Consider the following 25854-nt stretch of genomic DNA (forward strand, 5'->3'; position numbering starts at 1 on the left):
TGGACATTTAGCAGATGAAAGCACCCACGACTCTCTATGTCAAACTATTCAAGTTCAAGTTATGGCAGAAAGTAGGAACTATCAGATATTGACCAATCAGATGAAGGTGCGGGGCTAATTTGCACCAATTATATTCAAGGACTCAAAACTGAGTCCGATGACACCACCCACAAGTCTTTATGTCAAACCATTCAAAAGTTATTGCAGAAAATCGGAACTATCACATATCAACCAATCAGAAAAGGGGGCGGGGCTAATTTGCACCAGTTAAGGTGAAGGATTCAAAACCGAGTCCGATAACACCACCCACGACTCTGTATGTCAAACCATTCAAATATTATAGCAGAAAATAGGGACTATCAAATATTGACCAATCAGAAGAAGGGGCCGGGGCTAATTCAGGCCAATGAAGGTCAAGTACTCAATACTGAGTCCGATGACACCACCCACATGTCTTTATCACAACCCGTTCAAAAGTTATGGCTTATTATAAGTTGCGACATGATATAGGTGTGTACCGATTTTCGTGCATGTACGTCAAACTGTATTGTGGGGCTTGAGGCACAAAGTTTTCTAGAGGGCGCTGTCGAGCCATTAGGCCACGGCCATTAATGCAAACCATAAAATATCAAATTTATCGCCAGGCCTGGTTTGCGTGCAAAAGTTGGTGACTTTTGGGGAACTATCAAATATGGACCAATCAGATGAAGGCGGGGCGCACTTTTTGGCGTCTAGCGTTGCCATGGTAACGCTTTTGACTGAGAAAAGTAATGCGCGTCGTCGCAGGATGGAGACGCACATTTTGATGTATGACACCTGGGTGCACGTTACGGTTCGGCTGTATTAACTGCCGATGAAATGGCATAAATTTCGCCAAAATTACACGATTAATTCAAAATTTTCAAAATGGCCGACTTCCTGTTCGGTTTCGGCCATGGCGCCATGGCGACATGATACAGGTGTGTACCGATTTTTGTGGATGTACGTCAAACCGTATTGTGGGCCTTGAGGCACGAAGTTTTTTCTGTATGGACCAATCAGATGAAGGGGGGGCGCGCTTTTTAGCGTCTAACGTCGCCACGGTAATGCTTTTGACTGAGAAAAGTGATGCGTGTCGTTGCAGGATGGAGACGCACATTTTGATGTATAACACACCTGGTTGCACGTTACGGTTCAGGCTCTGAAGCGGTACTCGGTACAGTACATTGAAATCCTGTTATCGCAAGTGAACATCATGTTTGACTTCTGTCTCCCTCATTTGACACGTGGATAACACCGTAGCTTAGCCTGCTAATCATTTATACCCTGCTAATGTAGTAATTAGCTATATCAGCAGTGCTAACATTAGCATGGTAGCTAGCACCACTTATAAGTTCACAAGTTATACAATTCACAATGATACACTGTACCACGGTGGATTAAAACATTGGGCATAGACACCCTTATTCCCGACTGGTTTTATAAAATGTTCCCCTTTAGGTACATGTTCAAAAAGAGTCATTTTCCTAAGAGGAAAAGCTAACACTGAGGGCTAGCTTCTTGGCCTTTGGCTTACTGGAGCTCTTTGATGTGTACCCGGCTGGACTGACACTCAGCTTTCTCGAGTTTCACACTTGCTCTCCACGCTTAGCTCTTCTGTGTCTGCTTGCAGCCTGCAACTCAGTCTAGAGTAAGTCACGTTCACGTACAGTCATGTTTGCCAATTAACAACTTAAAACAGAAAGAGAAATATTGAGCATGTAGTGTGCGAGGAGAGCGCTGCATACCGGCGGTAACCAATTGGGGGCAGTATGCAGAGCCAGAGTTAGAAAAGTAATAAAATATTTGGTAGTAGTATAATAAACCAGCTGGTGGAATAAAGATATATAAACAAGACAGCAACACGGGATAAAGAGGAGATCACTACATTGCAATTTTTGTGATCTCGGTAAAGAAAACAGCGCGATCGGAGATGGTTTATCAGGCCGTTCAACCAGAGCCGTCGGGAGACGGGAGAGCTCGTTCGTCTTACTGATGCAGGCAACTGATGATGAGGAAAAGCGGCAATATTTCCGCATTTCCTCCGTTTCATTTGACGACTTGTTACGTGGGATTGTCCCGCCGCAGCAGAGAGCTGGCTGTCATCCTGCGCTACCTGACAGGGACGAGCTGCAGCAGCCAGTTACGAGCTTGGAGCGTGCGCACGCATGTCGTCAGAAGATTAATTTACAGAAATATCTGGAGCAAAGTCGGTGTCGGTGGAGCGACGACTGAAGAACCTCTGTATCCAGCCCACACATTTGATCGGTGGGCAAAACAGCCCACCAGCATCATCACCGTTGCATCTTCCAACGAGCACGGACATAACGAGCATGACTCTATCTGCACCAGGACTGTGTTGATCTGCCGCCCGCTGTTTTGACACGCATGTTTGTCACTGTGTGGGGGCGATGTCACATCATAAATGTGAGGATAACACCTGCTCAGCCTCTCTTCAAAACAGTCGCAGGATACGCAGGATACGCGTGGCCGTATCCTGCGTTTCGCCCCGCAGGATTCGCCCCCTAAGACTCTCTCTTTACATCTCTCAAACGTAATACAAAGCATCTTTCCTGTTTCCAATAGGTGACGCTTCAAGTTTTCCTGTTACACTGTTAGTGTGTTAAGCGTTGGGCTGCAAACATATGCACCAAATTTGGGACAGATTTAATAATGTATGGCTGAATTACGGCCACTGACACAGTCTGGGTCCCAAAAATGCTACGTTCGCCCCTGCCCCTTGTTACTAATTGCAGGTTTGGTTGAAAGTCTGACTACACATATTTGCAGTCAGGTTTTGAACCAAAAAGAAGGTGCAACCGTCTCATATGTTCAAGGGGAACAAATATTTTCAGGTAATTTCATCATTATTAAAGTCTTTTTCCATTAAACCTACAATCACCATTATTTCTGTGAGGCATAATAAACATTTTAAGTATTTTCTCACAGGGAGCCACACCCAAATGAGCAATACGATGGAGGTTTATGGAAAAAATGAAGCGCATCATACTAGGGAAAGGAAACTGTGCCCCTATTATAAAGGAGCGACAAAGGGCGTGGCAAACAATAGTGGATCCCTGGAATTAGTAAATAGCCTAAAATACAAATTTTTTAACCATTACAATAATCAGAAACCAATATAATCATTCGGCATTTATCGTTATTGAGGTAAACTGCCCAATTTATCGTGATATTGATTTGAGGTCATATTGCCCAACCCAACTTTAATGTAATGTGAATCTGACAGCGGATTAATTCAAGTAACTCTGGACCCTGGAGAGCTCAGTGAGCAGAGCGGACACCATTCACATAGGGTATTGGGCAGGTTCAAATCCCAGCCTGTCGCTTTTCCTGCGTGCCCCCCCTGTCTATACCCTACTTTGAATAATGGCCACTTGTGCCCAAAATCATTTTCTAAACTGCCTTGAAAAAAAATTCATGTTTCATCAATAGTTATACAGTACAAACATGACTGGACCAAGGAGGACTTTGCAACAGGTCAAAATTAAATATATGGTGTGGGGGATATTTTCCTGGCACACATAGGGCCCATTAGTACCAATTGAGCATTGTGTCAACAACATAGCTGACCATGTCCATCCCTTTATGACCACAGTGTACTCTTCTTCTTTTGGCTACATCCAGCAGAATTACACGCCATGTCATAAAGCGAGAATCATCTTGGACTGGTTTCTTGAACATGACAATGAGTTCACTGTTCTCAAATGGCCTCCACGGTCACCAGATTTCAATCCAATTTAGCACCTTTGGGATGTGGAGAGACGTGAGATTGGAAGCATGGATGTGCAGCCGACAAATCTGCAGCAACTGCGTGATGTTATCATGTCAATATGGACCAAACTCTCTGAGGAATGTTTCCATTACCTTGTTGAACCTACGCCACAAAGGATTAAGGCAGTTCTGAAGGCAAAAGGGGGTTCAACCCAGTACCAGCAAGGTGTAAAGTGAGTGTATTCTTTTAATGCCAAATACACTGTTGTGATGGTGCGGCACATAGTGGCTTTGCTAAGATTTTTTGGCATCCCCAACTGCATGTAGTACCACTTGCAAAATATCTGATAACAACACAGATCACCTGTGTAACGGTGAGAGCGCGGCCGCTCCGTGTGGTGCTCAATTTTGGGACCCAGTAGTCTGTACAGGTAGCAGATGGCATCCCCAGAAGCACTCATGAAGGTAATTAACAGGAAAAGCCAACTGTCATTCCTTCTCGTCTGAAAGCCCTTCTCAATATAAGTGCTTCATCATCGACGTCATTAGAAAATGGGCACGCCATTGTGCCACCACATTTTCTCTGATATTTGTAAACAGCAAATCTTTGTGCTTCTCTCTGCTAGCTCAAACCCTTGTGTAATGGTTAAAATTAATCAAAATTCAACCTTACTCTGAACAATTCTGAAAAAAATCATAAATCATTCTGAGATAAACAGCTATATTCTACAACGTTCAGTGTCACTGACTAAAATATAACCTCTCATAAAAAATAAATGTTTAGTGTCCAACATTTAAAAACATTACTGTATGTGTACCGTTTGACTGATCTGAATGAAACTCACGGGAATTAATGAGTTCAGCGTCCTCTGTGCCATGAGTTGCCGTGAGTTTGATTGGACAAAGTATAGCTATGATCATCAGTTACGATTTCATATTTTTTTAAATATACAGTTAAGTTCTTATTAGACCCTATGTTGCACTGTATGAAAAATGTGTCTATTGTATAAGGGGATCTGATCCTTGAATCTCCCCTCTGAAAAACAAAAGGGGGATTTTTTTACGTTTTCTTTGCATGCATGTGTGGCAAAACCATCCACTTCCTGTTTCACACCATAAATCGATTAACTGTGTACTGCGAGAACAGTTTTGGGTACATTCAGCTGAAATCTCAGGATGATCTGATGAAGCAAGGCGTAATTACAGGACATGATGTGGCTAAAAACATTTTCCTTTCATCAGAAGATGGTGCTATGGAGTTAATCCAAGATTGTCATATTCACTTGTTTAGCATGGAAGCTTCATCAAACCTTTACATTTTGGTTCAGATTGGACAGCGCATGAGCAAGTTAGTTTTCCACTCATGGTGAAGCATCAAATTTTGCCGCGTCAAGGTCCTCTGATGAAAACTCAATTTCATCTCATGGTTTGCTTCATCAACCTCTTAAGCATGGCTTTGACCAGGTTTGACATCTCTTTGACCATCAGGTCAGAATAGCCACATCAAAACATTGAGCGAGTCTTTTTCTGTTGCCACTAGGAGGCGCTATAAGTATGACTAAATATGACCATATGGACCTGTTCAGAGCTGGGCTCTGATCTTACACAGAACATCTGAGGCCTCTGGAACAATGCAGAACTGAGTAAGAGCAAGTTGAATTTTGTTGGTTAATTTAATAATTAATTTCGCAGCAATGTCACGGGCGAATCCCTGGACGAAAACTCAAAAGCTTCACAATTTAACTTCAGCAAAGCCCTTTTATTAGAACACCAAAAATGAAGTTGATCCAATGAAATCTCTGGGAGGAGTTCGTTCAGATACGAGGTCTGCGAATCACTAAAATCATCCCATAATCACAAATTCAATTCAAAATGGCGGACTTCCTGCACATTCAAGGATATGTCTCCTTGAGCCTTTTCCGTGCAGGTCGCTCCTTTACATAAGACTACCAATTTTTGTGCATGTAGGCAAAACTAATATGAGGGGCTCACTTTTTTTAATTTTCAAGGTAGTGCTATTGAGCCATTTTTTTCATGCCCATTTTAGGCACCATTATCATATAAAATTGTTCACCAGACTTGATGAGTGTACAACATTTGTTAGGGCTGTAATCTCCCAGTCGATTTATTAGTTGACGTGGCCTTGCTTGACCAAATTTCTTATTGGTCGATTTTTTTTTTAATTTAATTTAATTTCATCAGGAGGAAAGTACCAAGTTCTATAGAGGGTGTTTTCACAGCACATCTCTTTCACAGGGAACACTATCTTTGGATACCCCCTTGTTTTTTTTATTCTGGATAAGCCCATTTTTGTTTTATTAAATATATATTCTAGCATTTATTTGAGTCTCACCAAAATATTGTTTAGCCCCACCGTAGTTGAACCAGAAAAAAACATGCCACTGTGTACAGTGCAAAATGATAGTGTCGGTCAAATATTAAAACATGAAAAAACAATTGTTTTATATAAATAATATTCCTCCTATTGATTTAGACAGGCTGTAGTGTGTATTTAATTTCACTGGAAAACATATCAAAAATGACTTGATATAAAAAAAAAAAAAATCTATGACACTGACCGCTTGGTCATTGTGTTAAATACATGTCGTCGCACATTGTAAACTGTTGTCGTGTAGGTTGAACACGTGTGTCTGAATTGTGCTACTCGGCTGTATTGAATCCGACATCACTGGATATCATTTGATTTTTATCTCCGGTTTGATACCTATGTCTTAAAGTCTGCAGTAGGCTTATAATTAGGTTTGACATAATGACTGGCAAAATCCATAGTGCTGAAACCTCATTTGAATCGATCTGACCGTGTGCGCCTGCGTGCTGTGGTTGTGTGTCAGAGGGGCTGATCTGTGGCATTTTTTTTTTAGCGATTATGTTTTAACGGGGATGTTTAGGCCACAAGGGCCCATCAAGAATGCTTCGCCCCCCCTGGGCTGGGACCCCTGCTCCGCCCCTGGTTCTATGCCCAATGAGGGTGCTATTCCTTATCACCGAAGGACCATAAATGCAAAGCCTGCTGGGTCTTTGAGTCATTTTGGAGTGTTATGCCCCCAGTCTAGGGGTGCCTAGGACACAACATGAAAAGGCCCCATCTTCCCCAAGTCCCAAGTAGCCACAAACAAGATTTGGTTTCACTTTAAAAAGGAAGTGATTTATTAACAAAAGTAGATCAACTTGAAAAGTAAACTGAGACTGAGCTACTAGGCTTCAGGGTGGACAAAGGCCAAAACAACAAACAAAAGGGTCCTGTCTTAGGAGTAGGTAACTGACCTGTCAAACAAAAGAAAACAAATGACACAAGGCTTACCTCCCTAACTAAAATAAACAGGAGAAAACGAAGTTAACAGAATTGGCAGCCCACCCTTACTTTACTCAAAAGTCAATATCTTCCAAAACCTATACAAAGTTCTAAGCACAAGGTGTGGCCGGTTGGGAGAGGAGGAGGATGAGTCTGCAACCTGCTTGCAGCCCACATGGTGGCTGCCATCTTGGCTCCTTTTATATCAGGTGGTTGTCGTTTCAGCCAATCACCATTCAGGGCATGGAACCTTCCCACCAATGACCGCACGGCTGTGGAACACACCTATCTGCATATTAGATTAATACAAGAAAATCAAAGGGCACACACACACCCACACAAGACAGACTACAAAAATATGACCACAGTCATAACATGGAGGTTCCTTTGTTTCAAACCATGCGGCCAACGTTAAGAAATTGAGGCTGGGCTCAGAGTTGCAATTAAGTCTTCCCATGTTCCACACAGGGCTGTGACTCAACACAACACATCTAGCATCTGCAGGTAAAACAGATGAATGTTCCTGTTGGCAACATGTAAATAGTTTTGGGTAAAGAGAACCTTCTTCAGACTAACCTCCCAATTACACCATCCCTAACAGCACTCCAGTCCCTCCTCCTTTACTCTTACCCCTCTGTCTGCAGTATAGGTAGCCAGGTAGGGAAGTGTTGGAATCCAAAATGTGCTCCTGCAACCATGTTTCATTGAAACATGGTACTGCATTTCAAATATTCCCACAACGCACTCAGTGCTTACAATTATACATCATATTTGATAGTCAGCTCACATTCTTTGTGGCAATCAAGCGGACTAAATGGTTGAAATCTCCTCCTCCATGCATTTTGCTCATGCTATACAACTGTGGCGTGTCCTCTTCAACTCATTTGGCATCTCATTCAGGGAAATACTTGAGCTTTGGAAATTTCAGGCAGCTGCTGCCTCATGCAAACAACTTTACAGTTGCCATGGTTACCCATCATAAAGTATGTTAAAGTGTCATAATTAAGAAAAGAAATGTATGAAACAGCAGACCATTCAAACCGGTGTTGAAAAACGTTTAAAAATATGTTTTAAGCAAAAAAGAAAATCTGTAGAAGGTTCAAAGAAAAACAAACGGTAATCAGAACTGCTGCAACAGACTGCTGTTACTGTGGTGACACTCACATATCACAAAGAAGTTATCTGGCTGTGTTTTCAGTCACAATTGCTGGTGATGAATTACCACAAATCCCTGGTTAAATCCTACAAACATGAGCAGGCCTCTTTTCCCTGAAGTCACTTATAGAAAAAATACGGTACTGAAGAGTTTGTTTTTACAACAGATGAATCCACAGACGGCACCAACAGGCAGACATTCATGATAAACGGTGGGAGGCTCTCAGTTGGTTTTCTGTTTCCAAAAGTTGATATGTAATGTAAAATATGAAAAAACAGAACTGAATGATTTGATTGATTATAACATATTTAATTGAAAAAGCCCCAAAACATAAAAGTTGTTATCTTAGGGTGCTTTCACACCTGTGGCCCGTTTGTTTTGTTCCGATTCAGGGGCTAAATCGATACAGTTGTTTTGTTCCTCGTTCGTGTGGTTTGTGTTCACAAGGCAAACGTCTGTACCGTTTCAAAGCTGCTAACAAATGCCATGCGCGAACCAGCTGCTCTCTGATTGGTCAAATGAACGCGAAAGGAGTCTCCTCTTCCGCACCCCGGGATAAACAACACGCCCCTTTCAGCGCAGACCGCAGCCGTCGGCTTTAGGCGGATTTACCGTATGGTTCCGCGTTACACCAACGCAGAGCCTACGGCATAGGCAGGGCCGTTCCTGACCCATTTGGCGCCCTAGGCAAAATATTTGCTGGCGCCCCCCCACCCCGTTCCCGTCCCGTCCACTACCACCACACACACACACACACACACACACACACACACACACACACACACACACACACACACACACACAATGGCAATTTCTTTAGGATGTATTAAATAATTAAATATATAATATGTAATAAATAAGTAATACAACAACTCATAGCAGCAATTAAATAAAGAAACAAGTGCAAACACAAACAAAATTTCAAATAGTAAAATAGGTCAAGTAAAAGGTATTGCACACAAATAACAACTACTACCAATAATAACTATATACAAAATACCCTGTAAAAACCTCAATTTAGCCCACAACATCTTACAATAACAATTTTAACAACAATAACAACAGCATTATAGCCATTGACCAGCTAACGTGTTAGCATCGCTCCCGTTTCCCCAACAATTATCTAGATTTTCAGCAGACAATCAGAAGTAAGTTTAACAATAAAATGTGAGGATTACTTAAATGCACATGATTGTCAAGGTCAGGGGTGGAGCAGGGGTCCCAGCCTAAGGGGGTGAAGCATTCTAGATGGGCCCTTGAGGCTTAAACATACCTGTTAAAACATAATCGCTAAAAAAAATGCCACAGATCAGCTGACCCACAACCACAGCACGCAGGGGACGCGGTCAGAACTATTCAAATGAGGTTTCAGCACCATGGATTTACCAGTCATTATGTCAAACCTAACTATAACCCTAATGCAGACTTTAAAATATAAGTATCAAACTGGAGATAAAAATCTAATGACATCCAGTGATGTCTATGGAAGCCCATTTCCGCCAGTAAAAGAAAAAAATGATAATGAGATAGAAAGTTGAAATTATGACTTTTTATCTCATAATTATGACTTATCGTGGGGATATTTTTATTTTTAAGGCTAAGTTTTCATCTTAGCCATAGATGTCGGATTCGCTGAGTAGATCAATTCAGTCACATGTTCAACCTACATGTCAACAGTTTACAATGTGCGACGACATGTATTTAACACAATCAGACACGGCGGTCAAACAGCAACAAACAATAGGCTATAGGAAAGGCCATATATTCAGCGTCATGACAATGTTATCAGAAATAATTAATTTTATGACAGCTTACCAATGATGGTTTCATCCAGGGGTGGGCAGAACACCACAACAAAACATATTTCCATCCACATCAAAACATATTTCCTGCTTTAAGGCTCCTTCTGATACAACTGGCTAAAGCCTGATTTATGGTTCTGCGTTACACCAACGCAGAGCTACGGCGTAGTGGGTGGGGGAGGGGGCGCCACACGCGAGTGTGTTGAGGTGAGGGACTGCAGCAAAATGAATTGTGGCTGCCAGAGAGGCAGAAGGATGCAGCAAGGCAGAAATTTAAATTAGAAAAACGATTTCATTATTATTTAATTTTTCAAAAGTTTATTTAAAAAAAAAAAAAAAAAAAAAAAAGAGCTGGTTGCATGGCGCCCCCTGGCATGCTGGCGCCCCTAGCATTTGCCTAACCTGCTCTATGGGCGGCACGGCCCTGGGCATAGGGTACGGCGTAGGGTACGGCGTAGGGTACGGAGTAGGGTACGGCGTAGGGTACGGCGTAGGGTACGGAGTAGGGTACGGCGTAGGCTCTGCGTAGATTTAACGCGGAACCATAATTCAGGCTTTACCCATTCATTTATATGCACTCGGCGCAGAGCGGAGCTCAGCGGCGGGCCAGAGGCCACAACTGAGACACAACTGAGAACGTGCCTGGTATGTTAACATAACATATTAAGAGTTATTCAGATAACTATAGAATAAATAACATGCTAAGAAGTTTACCAAACCATCCAGTCACTCCAAAAAACTAAAATCCAATGAAATCTTCATCCTCGGTGTCACTTTTAAACAACTCCGCTAACTCCAGAGGTAGAAGGTGCGGTGCTTCCTCTTCTACGTCGCTTACATCAGACTCATCGTCAGTTGCAGTTCGCCCTCTTGTGGTTTAGTGTGAAAATAACATGTGAAATGATATACCGGTGATAATGCGTCAATAATTTCACACATAAGCTCCAGAGTATAAGTCGCCGCCCTGGCCAAACTATGAAAAAAAAACGCGTCTTATAGTCCGGAAAATACAGTACTTGTTACTTGATTTAAAAAGTTACTCAGTTACTTTAATTACTTACACCAAAAAGTAATTTATTAGAGTATTAGTTACTGACAAAAGTAACACTTACCCAACACTGGTTAATACAGTATGCTAATAACTGAAAAAAATTTACTAGTAATAGTAGGTCTCCATACACTCCGCTGATGAAAGTATGAAGGGATGTTTTACCCCCCAATTTTTTTTAAAATTTGTTTTGTTTGGTAGTGTATGGATGCAAAAATCCGATCATCGATTCACATTTTATTCTCAGTCTTTCATGTTTGCTGGAGATTGCCTACCCCATTGCCGAAAGATTTTTGTCTCTACTGAACATGGTAAAAGATCAGGACTCTATGAATTATTAAAGTTTAGACTATTAGACTCTTACTATTGAGAATGAAGGATTTTGGTCTTGATCAGTGCATGTTTAAGAAAAGTTTTGACAGTTAGACATGCATCTTACATTTCTCCATTCATTTTTTTTTTCCTTTTTTTTTGTACACATAGCTTTAATGTGTGTGTGCATTCGTTTGGGGTTCGGGGTTGCATTTCTCGGCGTCAGCATGCATTTACAGCCGGTTGGCCTTGTGATCTTCTTAAATATAGCTGGGCAAGTGTTTTGTGTCTTCTGCAGCTGTATGTCACCAACATCAGCAGTAATTCCTTTCATTATAAACTGTTTGCATCCTCCCTCCATCAACTCTCCCTCTTCAAAATGTTTTGATCTCCGTAATATATTACATTTTTTCACACTGATACAAATGACATATGTTGACAGGTATCTGATGCATATGTATAATGTTTCAGAGAGCTGTCTTATTCTCGTGAAGATTGACCCTAACCCCAAACCCTAACCCTGACTTGTTGGTATGACTGTAAGCCAAATGAGATTTCCAAATTAGAACTGCATGGGAACTGGACAATGTGGCTTGTACTGTGAACATTGTGAAGTGTATGGACTCTGCCTATCCATATACAGACTGTATACAAAGGAATTAACATTAGACAAGACTCACAATATCAGTGGAATATTTAAAGTTTTTGACTTTAAATTACATAATGAACAAGCACCAATCAAATGCTGTGCAACCCATTTCTTGAGGGAAAAAATGTAGCATTTTTAGCAAGTTGTGTGTGGAATGAATATATATATATATATATATATATATATATATATATATATATATATATATATATATATATATATATATAATTATACCTAGATGATTGAATAGTGGACACTGCTATTTTCTGTAGAGAAAACGTATTACCACTGGAGTATATTGCTTGGAATTTTTTGCCATCAAGAAAATGAGTGAAGAGACCAAGAATTTCCTCTTGGGACTACAGCTCAGGAAGTACTAAAATCCTTAACTATCGTGTTAAAAATAGATTTTTAATTGTTCTTTTGGTATGTCTGTGTTTGTATGATGATTGTTTTCCCAGACTGCTAAAAGAATTTCCCCTAGAGGGACAATAAAAATGACTCTGACTCTGACTCTTTTAAGGCAAAAAAAAAAAAAAACATATTAAAAAAACAAGTGAGACAGATTAAACCAAATGTTTTCTCAGAAATTATCAAATTAAGTGGATATGCAAGGACTGGGGTTGCTATGGACAACAAACGGCAAGGTTTAAATTATTAAAGGTAATAATGGGGATAAACTCTTCTCTCTTTTTTTGGCATCCAACCAGACTTAATTAAGTGGACCTCACAAAAGATCAAAGATACAACTCACCAAAATAATCCAAGTTTACAGGAAAGGCAGGAAAAGAGGAGTACACTGCGGCGTGCCAGGATTGCAGCTGCTTACTTTTCATAATGTATAGCACAGCGGTCATCACAGCCAACAAAATGGAGTAAAAGCTGCATTAGTTTCCTGGTGTTTTTTTTAGCGAGTATAAAGTGTAGGAAACTCACCAGGGGTGCCGAACCTACAAATAATGCAGCACTCTAATCCACAGAAAAGACGGAACTAATAGAAAAAGAAGTGCAAACAAATAAAACAACAGTCAGTTTAACAAAACAGACAAAACAGTAGAGACTCTAACAAAACCATGAATACAGCAGCAGGTAAATCTATAAAGAGAAAAACAGATTTAGCTGGACTCACTATGCTGCATACTAAAATAATACATTCATGTCGTAAGCCCACTTGCCGTGTCTGATATAAAGTGGTTGGGATCACTCAAAAGGTGGAGAAAGAGAGAGAGAAAAAAAAACATTGGAGTTCCAGCACACAATCTGCTCAGCCAATACATCAGATCAGTCATCTGGGTATGCTGACAAAGAGGTTCAGAGGCTGGCTTGTTCACTATGAGCACACGTTTGTAATGTCAGTAGGTGACCACAAACCAACGACAGATTTTTTTTCATGTATGATGGGATTCAGTGCATCTCAGCTTGCATTGGTGCAGATAGCAGCCGAGCAATTCTTAGTCAGCATCACCTGCTTTGACATGAGCTCGTCGCATTAGAAATAAGACGAAAGGTTGTTTTTTCCCCCAAAATAGCCTTTTCCCATCCACTTAATTTCACTTATAAATTCATTTTTGCACCTCAGCCCTGGGATGGGCTGGTAACCTGCCCAGGGTGTACCCCTGCCTTTCACCTGAAGTGAGCTGGGATAAGCTCCAGCATACTACTGTGACCCTGAATTAGAATAAATTGGCATACATAAAGGATGGATGGCTTTACGACCTGGAACACATTCCAAATATTGCTGCAACAGTAATGCATTCCGCCATATGCCAATTAAGACATTGTCAAATTAAGAATACCAAATGATGAAGAGTTTTAGGTGTAATTTAGTCCCATTCTTCAGGGAAAAAACATCTTACCTTCTGTAACATTACAGGAGCACCACTTCGCATATTTCATTTCAAATCCAGATTAGCCAGTACAGCCCCGGTACCCTCTTCTTGAGCCATGCATTTGCAAAGCGTGCAGAATGTAGTTTTGCACTTGTTGAGAAATATTCTTGACATTTCTGGAAAAGATGTCATATGATGTTCTGTTATCTTAATGTACTTTTCTATATAAATGCTGCCATCACAGAAGTGTAAGTCATCTAAACTTAGGGCACTGATATAACCGCATACCACCCAAGACCCTGGCTTTTGAACTTGTTGAGGATAGTACTCTAGATGATCCTTTTCTACTTGGGGCACCCAGCACTAGGGCTGGGAATCGATTCGATTATCACGATTTGGTTCGATTCGATTCCAAAATCGATTTGGGTTAGTGTTATTAAAAAGGTTTTTTGAGCTGTTGCCTGAATTATGACTGTATTTATGCAACATATTAATACTAGCATTATACTGAGATTCAACAGCAAGTATTGGCAGCTAATGATGCTGTAAGGACCAATCGCCCTCCCAGTATGCTGATATAATTGCTTTCAGAAACATTGTGTGGGGCAGAATTATCAAACAGATCCAGGACAGCAAACAGAGGTAGGGCCCTATGAAATCGGTTTTATTTTTTCCCACATTCCCTTTTAATTTTTTCCATTTTCTGTGTTTTTCGGTTCTTAATTTTTTTTAGAATTTGATTTTTAGCATTTTATGCAAATGTAACCCCAAGACAGTATATAAAGTAATGAAATATAGACAATTTATGCAATTATAACTGACAACTTTAATGTTTTCACACTTTTAACAATTCTTGTGTCCAACAAAACATTCCTCTTTTGGGCATAAACAAAAAAAATGTGTATGAAATCAATAACTAAGAAATAAATAACTCAAATAGGCCTTTAAAAGAAATTGCAAAAGCTCATGCAGTAAACAAATCACTTTAGCTTGTCTAATTAATTCTCTCACCAGAAACACATATTGCCATGAAGCACCCGGTTCAATGAACTTCATTGAACTAATATAACATTTTGAAATTTAAGCTGCAAGTTTTGCCAGCACACGATTGACTGGACACGGAATGATACGTGCGAGGATCACTTACAGAGTGAAAAGCATAAACATTACAACACAAAGAAGCTGACGATCATGTACTTTAACGTGGACGTCTGTAATAGGTGGAATAGTAATTTTGTATTACAGTACGACGTGCTCTCCTCGCATGGTGCGCAAGCGAGGTCCATTTCTTAACGCAGCTGGTTGTCTGTGCGAGCAGACGCGAACGCAGCTCAAACAGCAAGTATTTTCCAGCCTTAAAAGTCCTGCGGCAGCCCGCTGCCCTATACGGAGTAAACCAGTCGTTCTGTAGCTTCTACGCTGGTTTCTCAGGCGGCCGCTTCGACATTGTTGGGCCACAGTCCTATGTGAACATGGGAAGCCTTAATTTGAACTTTAAGGCCCAGTTTTGAGGCCTCACTCTGAGGCCAGCCTTGATTTTCTTACAGCTGACCACATGGTTTGGAACAAAGGAACCTCCATAATGACTCAAAGCCGGAGCAGGATTTGCATTCATGGCCCTTAGGTGATAAGGAATAGCCTTCTCATTGGGCATGGACCCCAAACCGCAGGAGGGGCCACAGTTGCAACCCGGGCCCAGCTATAAAGAGCAGGCTCCCCTCTCTTTCTTTCTCTTTCTCTTTTTCTTTTCCCTCTTGCTCCCAGGGTCCCATAGAACTCCTATTTTAGCATGAAGAGCTACTAACTACGGGCCGGCCTCCTCCATGATTGTGACCGAAGCGTCTGGAGCGCTGCAACGAGTGACCCGCAAACGTTCTGAGCCCCAGATGAGCCGAACGAGGGATCCTTGAAGAACACAATTTAAATATGCACACAGTACAATATGTATTTCCTTGTTAATGTAGTGTATTTCTTTCAGTCTACCCATACCAGCGCATCCAGTATGCCAGGCTCAATCGCAGAGTAATTTCATTTTTGTAAGAGCGTGTAAACTGATGGTATCCTGATTTAAATATTCCAGCTGTGTTATGACCAACTAAGATTACTTTCCATTTTTCAGTATGATGTCATTTCATTTTTGTAAGAGAGCGTATAAATTGATGGTAACCTGAGCTAAATATTTCAGTTATATTATGACTATTTACTGCAACGTTTTTGTTCAACTTCCTGAAATTGTTTAAATTTTGTGGTCATAAATAAATGAATAACCAAATTACTGCCTGACTGGGTTGGATCTAAAACTGTCTTGCTAGTATTTACATGTATGCATTTCTGTTAACATAGGGAATATTAAATCAAACACTGTACTCAGATTAAAGAAAAGCAAGTCTTGGCCGGGTTTCCCAGATCAGTTAAGTAGTTCTTAACAGCGAAAGACTTCTTTCAAACCTTCTTAAGGAGCCTGTGAAAGAAAATCGCGTTTCCCAGAGTCGCTCTTAGCTTAAGTATCTCTTTCATTAAGAAGGAAATGAAAGATGCTGCTGACCCAGTCTTTACAACCATCTTAGTGAACAAAGACTCACAGATCCAGCCGCGTCAGGCAAATCAATATCACACCAAGCAATGAGATATTAAAACAATGCACCCCGCACAAGTTTTGATCTATTTTATACTTTAGATTTATATTGTTTAGCATTTATTGGTGACAGCAAAGGGGGGAAAAAAAAGAAAAATAAGGAATAACCAGTGTGTTCCTGTATATGCTTTATGCATTACGCACAAATAAAACGATCATCATGAATATCATTTATTTGATAATTTGGCTGCTATACAGCATGTTCTCGCTGCAAATCAACCGCGTCACCGTGCGGGAAGCAGAACTGTTTTTATGAACGCATTCGTGCGTCAGCACTTCAGTCCCCTGGACGTGTCGGACCGGGCTGTCCAGGCAGCCGGTACACCGATCCTCCTGCCCGAGCCCGAGCGCATCTATGTGATGACAGGGAAGCAGCAGCTGATCAACGGGATCCTTTGATGAATCGTTCATTACAGTCTCAAATATATAATCTATGGTGTCGGTTTATATTTAAGAATCTTTTTGCCCAGAAGAAAAAAGAGCCAAGACAACGACCCATAACTATTTTCTTCTCTTGAAAAAACCCACCTGCGGGATGCAACAGCATCAGAAGAGCAGGAATACGTGCGTGGCGGGGATGATCTCTGCAATCTGAAGCCCTCTATAATTGTAAAAAGAATTTCACTTATCACGGGTTCTTTTTGGAACATAACCCCTGCGAAAAACCAGGGATTGCTGTAATTCCACGTTGCGATTTGCGAAACTCGCCTTCTCTTGGCTCATGTTTTTGAACGCACACACACGCCCACCATGTTTCCTCCCGGTTTCTGCGTGTGGGGAAAAAAAGCCTCACTGTAGCCAGAAATAACGGAGTAACGCACCGTTTGGATGAAAAAGGGTCATTGAATTATATTTATCATCTTAATTTTTCATTATAACGCACAGGCAGGGAATTAGTGCGTTAGGTAGCAGTGCTGCGTGTGAAAATGCGCTGATAGTGATCGGTGATCGATTTGCCTGGCATCGATTGATTTGGTTTCAGAACCGGACACCTGCTCCAAAGAGCTTCTGAAAGAGCGAAACTAAAGAACGGTGTTAAGAAGTCATCTGGGAAACACCCGTATCTTAGGGTTCTCTCTTAGTTCAAACCTTCTTTGAACCTCTCTTAAATCCTTAAGAGAGGTTGGATCTGGGAAACCCGGCCCTTGTTTATTCAACACCAGAGGGGTATTCCAGGAAGCGGGATTAGTGAAAATCCTGAGTTTGTTAAGCCTGAGATGAGGGAAATCCGGAGTTTTCAGTTCCAGAAAGCGAGTTAACTCAAAATCTGAGTCAGTTACTATGGCAAATGAGCCTGTGAACCTAACCTGCTCAGTAGCAGGTTTACTTCAATAAAGCCTGAGTTTCTCTCCGTCTCCTCCCTCAGTGGCGTCAATTCAGCCGATTGGGGCAAGCGGCAGAGAGGGAGAGAGTAAAAAAAAAAGTCTAATATTTCCCTTAAACAGATTTATAAGAGGGTAGGGTGATTTGATATCTTACCTTAAAATGAACTTGCATAATTAATCCATCAGTGGCTAAGAGCCTCGTTAATATCCTCTGCTGCTGGGGCAACATTGGACTCATCACTTGCCTTCTTTCTTTCTTTTTTAAAATTGCGTGGTTGTCTGATTCATTTTACCTAGTGAAATCCATCATGTTTTTCTGTTTGCATTTGTAGTTATTTTATATGTATTAAGTAATAGAATAAATCAATACAAATAGACACAGAGTAATTCCATAAATGCATAAAAAAAATAAAAGAAAACATTTTCCCCTGAAGCCGGGTGTGATCTAAATGACAATAAAATTTAATTCAATACCATTCCACCACTGCTTTCATCTGTAATACTATAAGACAGTGTGCTTTCTCAATCCTGTTCCTCATGGGCCCCTGTCCTGCATGTTTTAGATGCTACCCTGCTTCAGCGCACCGTGATACAAGTACCTGTGTCATCAACAGAGTTGGGCAGACCTTGGTGACAAGCTAATTAGGGCCATTAATTAGAATCAGGTGTGTTGGTGCAGGGAAACATCTAAAACATGCAGGACAGGGGCCCACGAGGACCAGGATTGAGAAACACTTAAATGTTAAATGAATACTGCATTCAAACTTACACATTGACTGCAGCAACTTTCCCCCACGCCATTTCTATCCTCGTGTTTCGTGTTTTTTTCTGAAATATGCTCTCATACTCGCCATACGCACGTATTGACACTTCTAACTCCAGTGGCGTGAAGTATGTGGATCTTCAGATGCAAACTAATGTTTCCTCAAAGGGATTTTGTAAATTGAAATGTTAAATAAAGTTTAAAAAGAAAAAAGAAAAAGTATGTCGCTCTTTTGTTGTCGCCGGTTGCCATGGTGAATCCTTGTATCAGGGCTCTACTGATGATGGCTTTTTAACTCGAGCTTAACAAACTCAGAGTTGATTGAACTAACTCAAATCCGCTGTTCTGGAACCGAAAACTCAGACTTTCCTATCTCAGGTTAAGTCAACTCAGAGTTCAGGTTTAAACGCAGAATTTGTTGAACCTGCTTCCTGGAATACCCCTCTGGTCAACTGAGGATTTGTCTAATATAAAATGAAAACAAAAGAAATTGAACCTCAAATTATGAATAAAAAAATGATGAAGAAAACTACTTTTTTGTCCTCCATCTTCCCAAAAATGTCAATTAACTTAGATAACTGGTCATCCCTCTTCTTTTCCCTCTCCTCCTCCTTTTCATCCAGCTCCCTCAGCTTCTTGTCTTGTCTTTAGTCTTGAAGAAAGTCCAAAACTTCATTTGTCCTTTTTTTTGGTTTTCTTCCCTCCGTTTGTTGGTCGCTCCCTGTTTGTAAAAGAAATATTAGGGCCGTTGAAAAATCATCACGGGACAACAGTTTCTGAATTTAAATCACCAGTGGGCTATGTATTTATACTTACAGGTGAACTTCTTCCGTCTCGCAGTCGCACATGGTTCCTTTTCCTCCGGCCCCTGGTTTGTTTACATTCTCCCTGGTAACCTCCTTTTATGTCACAACGCAATGGACTGTGGGTAATTCCCTTTCCAAAAGTCTGCGGAGATGCTGACTTACGGTAAGTGAGCATTAAGGGCTCAAAATGTCTGCCGGGAGCCCTCGCGCACTTAACGACTTTAGGAATGGGACAGCCCTGAACCCTTGGGCAAGTCGCAGGAGCGCACACGTAAGTGTGTGAGTCTGTGAGGGGGAGATTGGAATTCAGGGTACGTCACCACGTGACTTTGTCAGCCATCTTTTCTTTTGCTTCACCACGTATATGAACAGCCATCGTGACACACACACACACACAATCATTCACACATATGTAATCTGAAGTTTGTGTCTACTGTTAGTTAGTGGTTGTTTTTGTGTAGTTTAGCAATCAGAATTTATCCTAAGTGTTGTTTTATCATCTTTTAACACTTGTGTAAATAAATTCTGATTCATTTGAATGAGAGAAGTTGTTTGTGCTTATTTTATACATATTTGTCACCACTGCTGGATGCAAAGGTCCGTGCTCGGACTCCTTCCTTCACTATTATTCTGAGGAATAACTTGAAACTGATTTTGCTGTTTAGTTATCATTTTCCTGATTATGTCAGGTCGTGCCCCATTTTGATTAATTCATTTTGATAATTCAATTTGATAAATAATCTACTTTATTAATAATAATTGTCGAAGGACAATTATTAACATGTTTGTTTTGTTCATGAGGGCAGTGGGGGCGGGAGGGGGCAGAGAAGCGCGCAGTGTCCCTGGCTTTTATTGACCCCTCTTGAAGCATTTTCTCAAAAGAAAAGTTTATTTAGTCCAAGGAAAAAAAAAAAATGTACGCAAATGTTTAAGCCTTGCAGGAGTTTTAAAAACCAGCGCTTTGTTAACGCTACCGCTACTCTTCGACGCCATGTTCATTGTTTGATAGTTTCACACCACGCGTGTGTGAATTAAATGACATGATTACTGGGATTCACCGGGGTGAAAATGTAATGATGAAAAAAAAACTATCTAGGCATACAAATCGATTTTTTGGAATTATTATGAGAATCTATTTAGAATCGGAAAATCAACTTTTTTTTCAACACAGGCCTACTGTACACAGCACCCATTTGCTCTAAGTAAGATGATTGAGCCTCTGAGCCCAGATATGTAAACGCCATGTTTGGATAAGGTTTATATCAGGCATAAGGACAACATAGTATTTTAATTTTGCGTCAAACCAACGCAGAGCACACGCCGTTGCCGTGACGCCGTCGTGAACCCTTCGGACTTCTCCGTCACTCCATTTCGTTGCGGTGCAGTACCCCCGTGACCGCTAATTCGCAATCTTTTCCTGAATGTTTTATTCGACTTTTTCCGGTCACAGTAAATCAAAGAGATAAGGACAACTATTGTGCAAAAAACCAAAACAAAAAAATCACACATACACGAAGAAAAGAGCGCTGAAAGTTCACGACTGCTTCAAACCGGAAACCGGAAATGCGTTGCTTCCAAGCGAACCAATCACAGCCCACTCGGTCTGCGTGTGGTCTGCGTCACCTCGACGCGTGGTAACAATTTTCCGGAGGTGCACGTCAGTGACGGCGTGTGGTCTGCGTCGACGCGTACCACACGCCGTAGGCACGGCGTCGTTTTGACGCAGAACCATAACTCAAGCTTAAGGCCTTGCTTGTGTATTCCAATCAGCTGATGAAGGATGGTTTGTCATGAGTGTCTAGTTTAGGCTTGTTCCCCTTGTCCCTGACACACTGAAAATCATCTATATTCCTTCAATAATTGAATGATTTTATGCACAGCAGAAAGCACATCTCTCACCATTCCTTTCTGAGGAAAATTGGTTTGAAAAGTTTTAATGATTTTCTCACGAATTTGCTGATAATGCAAAGAGTCCATCATTGCTCCTCAAAGGCTCTACCCTTTTATGGACATTGCTTTTGTTCCAAATCATGACTACAATCACCTCTTGACATCAACTGCTTGAAATAACTTTTTTTCTTTCTTTCCTTTCATCTTCTAGCCAGCACAAAATTTCCCCCACACAAACTTTTTAGTAATGTGTTTCAGGCGTCCATACTCCATTATCTGCTCCTGCTTATTCCTATTCAGGGTCACAGAGGTCCACTGGCACCTAAGCCTGCTGTTCTCAGACGAAAATCAGGGCCACATATGGACAAACTACCTCAGACAGTCACATCTGTTAGTGTTCAGATTTGGGATCATGTATGATGACCTTGTGATTTAGTAAACTACTGAATGATGTTGAATTCCTAGATACAAAACAAAAATAAGTTGCAGTACTTGAAACATTTTTTTTCTGAATGATATAAAACCATACTAGATCACAAATAAACACATCAGATCACTCACTGATGAGGAAGTGCTCATCCGTAGGAGTGTCAGCAGTGTCTCTGCAGCAATGTTGAACTCCTCCTCATACCATCATTCCTTCCCATCAGGTGGGAACACCTCATGTGTTCCCACTTGTAGTATTTTTTTCAGTTCCATGCATGACTCACAAAAAAACTGGGCCTAAAAGCAGTCTCACTGGCAACAGTCCTTCCCTAAACTGCAGACAGGTAAAATGTAATATGTGAAAAAGACATCCCCTTCCTTGTATTTTCCTGTTAATTATGGGTGTCTGTGGTTTGAGCTTAGTTTGTTTTGTGTGCTAGTATGAGTGCTCAGGCCAGGTATACTATGTATATATTTCAGATGGTATAATAGTTATTTAAAACCTGAATATATAATGTATTGTTTGAATTAAGGTTTCAGGGAAGTTCAGAGGTGTACACTTTTCTTAAAAGGGGCAGATGCTTCGGAAGGAATAGGTTCAAGTGCATTGAGCTGTAGCGTCAAAAGTGCAAAATGTCTCCTTTAAGGAAAACTTAAACTGAAAAGTACTCAGTGTTTGTTCAGAAAACTTAACTTTGGCCAACACCAACGTCTGAGCTTAAAGTAATTAATTTTCATGTTTTTTTAAGGATGCTGCGGTTGGAAAACATACTGTACGTCCAAGCCTGAGGTGAACTTTGAATAAGCTTCCTGAGCAATGATTGAAAAAGCAGTTATCAGATGCAAGGTGCTATGTATGACTGTTTTTTTTGTAAAAGTAAAAGAAGTAAAAGAGTAAAAGAAAAGTAAGTAAATGAAAGCAGTTCTAGAAACTCTTATGTAAAGGGCAATTCTGGACTGTTTTACTTGGACTAAACGTCTGACATCTGCACACTCAAAGTCAAAGATAAATTACAATTAAAGCTGCAAGCAGCGATGAACGGGCCTTCGCACCCTTGTGCACGTTCAGGCGTGCTGCAGTGGAAGCGCTTGTATGACTTGCATGTAGACTCTTCAGGCCTGGACATTTAGCGGATGACACCACCCACGACTCTATATCAAACCATTCAAAAGTTATGGCAGAAAGTAGGAACTATCAGAGATCGACCAATCAGATGAAGGGGCGGGGCTAATTTGCACCAATTATGTTCAAGGACTCAAAACCGAGTCCGATGACATTACCCACGAGTCTTTATGTCAAACCATTCAAAAGTTATGGCAGAAAATAGGAAATATCAAATATCAACCAATCAGATGAAGGGAGGGTGCGCTTTTTGGCGTCTAGCGTCGCCACGATAACACTTTTGACTGAGAAAAGTAATGCCCATCGTCGCAGGATGGAGACGCACATTTTGATGTATAACACACCTGGTTGCACGTTACGGTTCGGGCCGCATTAACGGCCGAAGAAATGGCATAAATTGCGCCAAAATTACACGATTAATTAAAAATGGCCGACTTCCTGTTGGGTTTCAGCCATGGCGCCAAGAGACTTTTCTTTTTTTTTTTTTTTTTATCAAATTTTTATTTTATTTTCATTCAACAGAAAACAAACAATGATGCACAGGCACTGAATATATTGTTACATCAAGAGACTTTTCTTTAAGTTGCGACATGATATAGATGTGTACCGATTTTTGTGCATGTACGTCAAACCGTATTGTGGGGCTTGAGGCACAAAGTTTTCTAGGGGGCGCTGTTGAGCCATTAGGCCACACCCATTAATGCAAACCATTAAATATCAAATTTTTCGCCAGGCCTGGCCTGCTTGCAAAATTTGGTGACTTTTGGGGCACGTTTAGGGGGGCAAAAAGGCCCTCATTCCGTCGGCAGAAAAACGAGAACGAGAAAAACAAAAACATTTCCTACAGATACAATAGGGCTTTCGCACTGTAAGTGCTCGGGCCCTAATTATGTTAACCACTGCCTCACATCTGTATAAAGAAGTCACAACAAAGATTGTTCCATAATATTTGTATTTCTATGTTACGTAAAAGCACCAGTCACACTTGTAAATATTAATATATTGTAACTTTTTGAATGTTTATCCTGTTCATTAGGCATGTGTAGCAATTTGCTTCCCGCAACCATGCCCTGCTAGGCCAGCAGTTTGTCAGACTGGGTTGTTGAAGGCACAGGAGAGGAGAGGGATACTTACCTTGTTAAAAAAAAAATAAGCACTGGCGTATTGCTTTACAAGTTTAGCTCTTACATAAGAGGAATTAATGAATCCATTTGATTTCTTATTCATAAAGAGTGTGGATGCAGTATTTTTTTTGTGTCCTCTGTTAAATGATCATGAGTCAAAAACTTGGTCATTTAAATAGGAAATAAAGGTCAGTTGATTCCTAAAAACCTTAGGCTTGTAACCATGTAAGCAACATGCCTTCAAAATTGTAAGCAATGTTTTTGTTATTTATTCATTTTAAAAAAGGAACCCCGTAACATACGCTTTATTCTCAGTTCTTAGTATCTCCTGCATCACCCTTTTTGGCAAGCATCACAGCTTGTAAATACATTTTGCTGCCAGCCAAGAGTGTTTCACTTGATTGGGGATTTTTTTTAGTCTTCTTGCAAAAGATTTCAAGTTCTGTGAGACTCTTGCACACACTGGTCTTTTGAGACCCATCCACGGAGTTTTGATGATTTTTAGGTCAGGGAAGCGTTGGAGCAATGGCAAAACCTTCTCTCTGTTCCTCTTGATGTAACCTACTGAGAATTTTGAGGTGTGTTTAGAAACATTACCTTGTCGTATGCTCATCTTTTCACCTGCAGGCTTTTTATAGAAAGAATAATAATGTTTGCTCCCAAAGTTGCTGGTATTTAATTGAATCCATCCCTCCTGACCAATGAAAAGTCTGAGAACTTGCTGGCAGCGACCCAACAGCTCCCTTCACCCTTGGGTGGAAAAACATTCACGCTGTGTTCAACCTCATTTTTTAATAATACTGCTTCAGGTGTTAAAAATAAGGTGTAATCTCATACCTTTAGAAAGCACTTAGCTTTCACTATTCATAACAGGAATTGTGCTTAAATGTTATGCAACTGTAACTTTTTCGTATTAGTGATCAGGAGAGAAACACACACACAAAGAAAGGCATTGCTCTGTGCAGACGGGTCTGACAGTTCCAGCAAGTACTACAGCGAGGCAGCAGGCGGTAATGATGGGCAGGCTGTATTTTATCTGAGATTGTCTGGCCGCTTTGTTTTCTCTGTATACCAAGAAGGTGAACTCAAACACGTTTGTAAAGACCAAATGCATTTTGAAAACAAGCCCAGGAAATCCAGCCCAATAACTGCCAATATCTCTAAGAGACATTCTATACAGAAAACAAGTCTAAATGTCTCTTATCGACATGGGCAGCAGCAGTGACACTGTGAGCACAGCAGGTTTAGTTATTACATACCGTAGATACTGTTGTGCTATCTATCCCACAGTAGGTAATATTGTATCTGGCTTCCGTCTGTGAAATATAACACTTTTTTTTTCCATGAACATTTATGCCAATGAGTTATAAAGCATGTGAGATGTAAGCATTTTAATTAGATTTTGTGATATTGTGTGGAATATGGTGTACAGATGTCAATCCAGCAGCACATAGTCCACAGCTGTGAATGTAAAGGAGAACTACTCTTACTCTTTAATAAAAAAATAATAAAACAAACAAACAAACAAAGGCTCTAGCTTTCCATGCAGGGGTTGTTTTTTTGTTTTTTATAGAGACCTGTTCCCACATGACTACTACAGCCAGTGGTAGCCTGGTCGGGCCTGGCCTATGTTATAGACCTGGCTAAATTGATCTTATCAAGGAGCAAGGATTTACAACTCTGAACCCTCAAAAACTAAGGAATTAAAAGCAGTTAGATACTAAGCAACAAAGCCAACAGACAGAATTAGAATGGATGTAAATTAAAAAACAAAGGCTGTCATCTCACTTTCTCCTGTCTTTCCTTGTCCCATTGTCAATCGAGCCCCTGTTTTTAGTTAGAAATTTCTATTAAGGTGGGCTAACGGCTTATTTGTTACTTTCCACTGTATGTGATTTTTATT

The sequence above is a fragment of the Cololabis saira genome, chromosome 2 (assembly GCF_033807715.1).
Source record: "Cololabis saira isolate AMF1-May2022 chromosome 2, fColSai1.1, whole genome shotgun sequence".
NCBI lineage: Eukaryota > Metazoa > Chordata > Actinopteri > Beloniformes > Belonidae > Cololabis > Cololabis saira.